This window comes from Nicotiana tomentosiformis, chromosome 4 (genome assembly GCF_000390325.3).
Source record: "Nicotiana tomentosiformis chromosome 4, ASM39032v3, whole genome shotgun sequence".
Lineage (NCBI taxonomy): Eukaryota > Viridiplantae > Streptophyta > Magnoliopsida > Solanales > Solanaceae > Nicotiana > Nicotiana tomentosiformis.
In genome coordinates this window covers 41116156-41124183 of record NC_090815.1, presented here as the reverse complement: position 1 = coordinate 41124183, position 8028 = coordinate 41116156, and positions in this window count along the sequence as shown.

Here is an 8028-nt window from a genome sequence, read left to right as displayed (position 1 = left end):
ACTAGAAGAAGATAAAAATTATGTAAGATGTACTATTTGTAAGGTAGTTTTTAAACATGAGACCGGATGTAAGCAAGGGGGAACGGGTCAACTTCGTAGGTACATGGTAGATAATCACCCTATTGCATGGGGTGTTGATGAAGAATCTGGCCAACAAAAACTTATTCTGGGTATTGGCGGTTTAATGGGTAAATGCGATATAGTGAAAGATCAGGAAGAATTAGTTAAAATGATTATTTTAGGTTATTTATGTAACGACCCGGCCGATCGTTTTGAGCGTTACAGTACCGTTCCCCTAGTTACTGCTCAATTTATGCTTTTCAATTATTGTATGACTTGTCGGGGTAATTGGTTCGGGTCTGGAAGGATTTCAGAATAAATTGAGACACTTAGTCTCATAATTAAAAACTTAAGTTGGAAAAAGTTGACCGAATATTGGCTTATGTGTAAAGGACCTCGGATTTAAATTCTGATAATTCCAATAGCTTCGTATGATGATTTTGGACTTAGGGGCGTGTCCGAAAAATTATTTGGAGGTCCGTAGTGGAATTAGGCTTGAAATGGTGAAAGTTGAATTTTTAGAGAGTTTGACCGAGGGGTTGACTTTTTGATATCGGGGTCAGAATCTGATTTTGAAAATTGGAATAGGTTTGTTATGTCATTTATGACTTGTGTCCAAAATTTGAAGTCATTTCGGATTGATTTAATGTGTTTCGGTACAAGATATAGAATTTGAAAGTTCAAAGTTCATAGATTTTGAATTGGGGTATGATTCGTTGTTTTGATGTTGTTTGATGTGATTTTAGGCCTCGAGTAGGTCTGTGGTATGTTCTAGGACTTGTTGGTGTATTTGGTTGAGGTCCCGGGGGTCTCGGGCGAGTTCCAGATGATTAACATATCAAAAATTGGAGTTATGAGGTTGCTGAAGCTGTAGCCCTTCTGGTGTGATCGCACTTGTGGGGGTCTTGGACGCAGGTGCGACACCGCATGTGAGGCATCTCGAGCGTAGGTGCGGAGTTGGAGGGTGTCAGCAGAGGTCGCAGGTGCGATAGGATTTCCGCACCTGCGATTTCGCAGATGTGGGCAGGGATTCGCAGAAGTTGAAAATGGTGAGGAAGCTGGGCAGCGCAAGTGCGATATTTTTTCGCAGAAGCGGGTGCGCAGGTGCGAGCCCAGGCTCCGCATGTGCGAAAAGCCTGAACAAAACCCTTTAAGTTCGAGGGTTCGATATTTTTACCCATTTTCGGATTTTGGAGCTTGGTTTGGGCGATTTTGGAGAGGAATTTTCCATACAACTTGGGGTAAGTGTTTGACTCCCTTGTGACTATATTTCATGAATTAATCTTCATTTTTGGTATAAGATTATCGAATCTTCAAGAGAAATCGAAGGAAATTCCTATAATTTCATAAAACGAATTTTTGAGTTTTGAACATCGATTTGGAGTTGGAATTGAGTGAAATTAGTATGGTTGAACTTGTAATTGGATGAGTTGTCAGATTTTGTGAGTTTCGTCGGATTTCGAGACGTGGACCCCACAGACAATTTCTGGAGTGTCATTTCGGATTTTGTGGGAAAATATTAGTATTTTGATATGAAATTAATTTTTATAAATTGTGTGAACTGAATCAAATTTATTGTGGCTAGATTTGAGCCATTCAGGAGTTGATACGCGCATAATGAAATTTTTGGAGTATTGTTTAGTTTGCTCGGCATTAGATTTGTCTTGTTCGAGGTAAGTAACTCTTCTAATCTTGGAGCTGAGGGTATGAACCCTGAGTATACGTATTATGTGAATTGTTTGAAGGTGATGCACATGCTAGGTGACGGGCGTGTGGGCGTGCACCATAGAAATTATGATGTAATTATTTCCGTATAATTTTATAGTAAAATAATCTTGGCATTTTCTATGCAGTTTTATATGTTGAAGAAATTTAACTGAGAATCATATTAAAAATCATGTTGAGGCTATGCGCCAGTATTATTGGGACCCACAAAGGTCATATTGTTGTGAATTATTTGTTTTAAATTGAAAATTTATACTGAGTCATATTCATTTCATTCCATATCATATCTCATTCTCTGTTGTTATTTATTGATACATCATATCATCATTTTTGGGCTATTTTCATGACATTGTGAGCTCATGAGAGAGAGACTGGAGAGATTGATGACTGAGGGAGGCCGAGGGCCTGACTGTGAGGATATTTTTGGGATCGGGTTGCACGCCGCAACATGCCATGTTGGCTTTATATATAGTATTATTATTATGTGGATCGGGGTTGCCTGCCTACAGCAGGCCTTATAGGCTTTATATAGCACGTGAGTTGTCCATGCAGTTTATAGCACTTGGGCTGAAGGAGCCCCTCCGGAGTCTGCACACACCCCCAGTGAGCGCGATTGATATTATTAAGGGATGAATCTTCCCTGGACATGAATCTTGTCCAAAGTATTATATACCTGGAGATGGATCTTCTCCATGTGCTGGATTGGCCCTACTCGGTACTGAGTGACTGATGATCAGTTAATGTGTATATTCCGGAATAGATCTTCCCTGGGCCGGATTGGCCATATACAATACCGAGTGATTGGGCATGATGAGTGGAATGTGTGAAAAAGTGAGATTGAGTACTCTAAGAGTGTGAGTACATGAGTTCATCTCTGAGATACATTGCATTAACATGCACACATAACATACATGCATAGAGATGTATTTTTCTCATGCTGTACGGTATCACATCATTCATGATTTCTCACACATGTTGACAGATGGGCATAGTGATGCATTTGTTTTACACTGATTATCTGGAAAGAAAATAAAACATCTTATTTATTATTGAAAGGATTTTGAAAAAATTATTGTTTTCAAACTTATTCATCTTCAGTAAACGATTTGGGTTTTTTATTGATGTACTTGGAAGGCATAACTATTTTCATAAATCATGTTTTTGTTGAGCATTTGATCGTTGAGTTACTTTGGTATTACTTGTTTTATGTTGTTATGAACTATTGTTGATTATTGAAGTTGGACCCGACCTTGGTACAAGCTCATCACTACTTTCAACCTAAGGTTAGGTTTGTTACTTATTGGATACATGTGGTCGGTTGTACTCATACTACACTTCTGCACCTTGCGTGCAGATGTTGGCTGTTGATGTTGCTGTGTTCGTTGGGAGCTCGATCTGAAGATGTACCTGCGTTCCGGTTGTAGCTGCCTCTTGTTTATGGTAGCCTTAGATTCATAAAACTTTGTTTATGTACTATTCGAAAGGATGGTGTATTTACTTCATACCGGCTTTGTATACTCTATTCTTAAAAGCTCATAATTTGTAATACCAATTCTTGGGGAATGTATAAAATTAAGATTTTTCTTTACTTAAATTGATTTAATAATTATTATTGGAATTGGATAGTTGATAATTGGCTTACCTAGCGGGTTGAGTTAGGTGCCATCACGACTAGATGGATTTTGGATCGTGACAGTTTACCTTTTAGTTTTGCTGCTTCACCATATCTTGTTACTTATATTCAAAGAATTCATAACCCTTTGTTTAAAGGTATTTCTAGAAATACTTGTAGAGCTGATATCTTTAGGCTTTTTGGATAATATCTGACATATATCCGTTATTTGTTCGCTAGTCTTTCTTGTAGAGTTTTTCTTACTTCTGATATTGGTTGTGCTGTTAATGGAAATGATTATTTGAATGTTACATGCCATTGGATAGATGATAATTTTTGTATGCAAAAATGTATTATTGCTTTTAAATATGATGAAGATCAAAGTCACACTGGTGCATTTATTAGTAATACTATCCATGAAGTTGCTATATTTTACCATCTTTCAGAAAGAAATTTGTGTATGTCATTGGATAATGCTTCTAACAACAATGCTACTATTATACTATTAAAATTGCACCTACACCCACCACTTTTTGAAATATTTCATGTGAGGTGTGCATGTCATATTTATAATTTAATTGTGAAGAGTGACCTTGAATTATTTAGAGATGAGATCACTTTAGTTAAAAGAGCTGTTGGTGTAATTCAAGGAAATAATAGAAGTGCTAGATTAAATGCATTTAAGGAAAAATGTGTACAATATGGACTAAAACCAAGACTCATGCCTGAAGAAATAGTTACTAGGTAAAATTATACTTATTTATTCTTAAGATGTTGTTATAAATATAAAATGCCTATAACTGAAATTGTTAATTCTCATTGTACCGATCCTAGCCGTTTTTAACATCTAGAACTTGGGATGTCATTGAAGATGTTGTAAAAATTTTACAAAAATTTAATGTGGTTACACTTGAGTTTTCTGGAGTTTATTATTATACTATTGCAAATGGTTTAGTTCATATTGCTGAAATTTCTCTTTTACTCCATAATTTGAAGAAGAAAGAAGGATATAGTTCTGTTGTTGAATCTATTCTAGATAAATTTAAGAAATATTTCTATCATATTCCACCTATTTACCTAATTGGCGCTATTTTAAACCTTTCCATCAAAATGGCTACTTGTCGCCAATTAATCACTGCTTTATTACTTTATATGGATATTGGACCAACTGAAACCCCTGATGTTGAAACTTATATTTCTGATCTACACGAACATTTACAAACTTTATATCTCGGTGTACTGATCGATCTCATATGGCACCCTGACCGTGACGGGTGCTATAAAGGTAGGTTCGGTAAAAGTATATACAGGGGGAACGTACCGCTCATGAGCAGCGACATGTGTAGGTTGGTGGTGAAAGTGACTCAGTCACGAGTAGGGGTAGTTGCATTAGTGGTAATAGGCGGGTTTTGTGATGTCTGAGGATATTTTGGTACGTAGGGGGTGTGAATAGTAGGGTTCAGTGGGTTAGCGGGAATTACTGGAGGTATAACTTGAGTAGTGGGGGTTGAGGTTGGAGTGTTGTTGTTTTGGCACGAGGTTGAAGGAAAATGATCTGGAAGTGAATCTAAAGAAGAGAATTTGAGTGGCTGAGGAAGTGTTGTCACGACTAGGTGCACCAATTCTCTGATATGTTGTACCTCTTCTCTTAAGGATTCCATTTCTTGGGCCATCCTGGACACACGCTCATCATTCTTAGTACTGTCTTTTTCCTCGATCACCCCGGGCTATCGGCTACGACCAGAGCATATTCAGTTGGGTCTTCTACAGCTGACATCTTTTCCTTAGACCTTAGATTGTATGGTGGCTATGCCAGTTTTAGTCGACGCAAACCAACTTTCTTTTCTTTTTGGGGGTAATAATAAAGCAAAAGAAAAAATAAGAAGAAAGAAAAGAAAATGAGTAAGAGTCAGTTTCTTTATTTATGCGAGCAAGAAATCACATAGAGCAGATAATTTGTGCATTACAGCTAGCGCGTTCCTAGAATTCGCAGGGACCTCTCATTACCGGAGGTAGGCCTAATTCGCGGATGTTTGACAGACATTTAGACTAGACATATTCAGATCCGAAGCGATTTGTTTTCATTGATAATTTGGGCTGATACAAGCGGGAACATGGATTACATCACAAAGTTGTATGGGCTTAGACAATTGCCCTTTTGGAAAGTAAAAGAGAGAAGTAGGGATAAAGGTATAAAGTAGGGAAAGGAGGGGAAATCAACCAATTCTAATAACCATCCCCTGAGTCGCTTCCTGGGCCTTTCTCTTCTTCTGCCTCCTCTTCCGGATCCTCCTCCGGGTCTTCCACAAACTCTTTTTCATCATCATTGAATTTAGACTCCTCTTCTAGATCTTCAACTGGTTCTGTGCTTGACTCTATCTGGATGTATTCTATTACTCGATCATCCTCTTCAGCCGGTGGCAACATATGGTCAATGGTTCCCGGGACCACCTGACGATGCATTGATGTGGTCACAAGATAATGTGGTAGGATCTCAAGGTAAATCTGCAAAGCAACCACTACATCCTCCAACCAAGCTATTCCCTCTCTGCTCGGGCGGGCTAGTTCTTCTTCTTCATTAATCTAGACGTAGTACTCGGGGGTGCACCATGAATTTTGACCCATAGGCATTGTTAACCAGGTCATTCCACTCTTCTTGCAGTTTCCTTATCCTGGGAATTAGGATCTGGCCATTGTACTCATCCTCGTACAACGTTGTTCTTATCTACAGCGGCACATCTTGGATCATACCAAATTGTCTGAGGACCCACAGAGGCGAGTACTGCTGAATGCCTTCTAATCCAATCAACTCAATGAAGTACCTTTGGGGAGTCCTCAAAATTGCTCTTCCACCTAACCAAGAGAGTTTCTAGTTGATCCATTCTCCTGTTAGATTGGTTAGCGTTTTCCTCCATTCTTCTTGCCCATATGGGGAAATCCAGTGCCTCATTCTTTCATTGTGGTTGCGGATTATATTGTTGACACCTACAAAGTAGTTGATAGTAGCCTCCAATTGGAAAACGTGTTCAGTAGCCCAAATCTGTAGCAGCAAGTTACATCCTTTGAAGTAGTCGTATCTCCATGCACATGTGGATAAGGCTCTCAGTATTTCGGCTAACATCATTGGCACTAAAGTAGCTTGAAGATTGCCGCGGAAGGTTTCCAGGACCACTGGTAACATGTTGATATTGATGCGGCCCCTTCACTATGGGAAGACCAATAGTCCTAATAGTGTCATTGCAAAAGTGATTGGCCTGAGGTTCTCCCATGTCGCCTGGTCATATTGGAATTCCCCTGAATACCATTCGTTGCTTTCTCGGGGCCCAAACCTGTCGAACATCTGGTTGAGGCTCACCCACCCGTCCTCGATACTTCCGAGATTTCTGCTATTGGTAAGACCTAGAGCATCCAAGAACCGATAGTCGGGCATAGTAACTAGCAGCACTAGCTTTCTTCCGTTGAATGGCAGCTCCGTAAAATATATGACTTCCTCCAATGTCGGTACCAACTCACAGTCAGCAAATTTGAACACCACTTTGGCTGGGTCCCAAAATTCTATCTATAGGCGAGTGAGCACTTTGTCTGCTTGGTTTTTCATCAATGCTGTTAATGCCCCTAGGTGCGTCCGAACTTCGTCTTCATGTTCCCAAAGAATATTCTTCCAACACTGTTTCAGCTTATGTGGTGCTCCCATTACCATGCTAGTTTCAGGGATGTTCTAGTTGATTTCCATTTTCTGAGATGGGTAGAAGAAAAATATTTGGGTAAGTGTTTGATTCAGATCCACTTTGGGTGCATGACCCGTTGACACCAGGGTGGCTCCCCTAATTGTGTATTGGTGCCAGGGACCAACTCACCTAAAGTTTATGCAGTATGACCTATTTTACTAGAGTAGAGTATTTCCTACTTTTGAATTGGACTGAGAACTATGAGAAGTTATGTCAGTTGAACTGACAAGGGCATTCTCTAAAACTAGAGAGTTTTGAAAAGAAGGTTTGGAGGGGTGTAAAAGACAACCCTCGCGTGCCATTGTATGTGATAGTGTACAACCAAGACTCGATTGGAAGAGATGTGATGACAGTATATATAAAGCAATAACAAAAAAGGGTGTAGCAACAATAAGCAAGGTGATCATATAGATGAGATAATTGTAAAGAGCAAATAAGACACGTAAGCATGTAATTTCAATTTCAATCAAAACAGAGTACAAGTAAATCTAGAAGCCAAATTAGTCTAAATCTGCTAAGGTCAGAAGCTAAGTGTGATTTCCCCAGCAGAGTCGCCATATTGTTGCACCCTATTTTGCACTAGTCAAGACAGGATTTAACTTGTGGTTTCTCTGTTGTTGATGAAAGAGAGACACCACTTAATATTTAAAGGTATACTCGGGTACCTATTTCATTACTAAGTTATGTTCTTTATTGGTCTTCTAACCGGTGAGATTATGGGTAAGGGTTCTTGTTTTTCTAAGGGGAAGGTGTTAGGCAGCCCTTAAAATCTACCTGAGGTAGTTCCATAGGATTTAGACTATATTTGGGATCAATTATTTGTAAAATGCTTTGATTAATAATAAGGAAGGTTGCTTACTGTACACCTAAGGATGATATTGATATAAAGAATGTGGAGTCTTA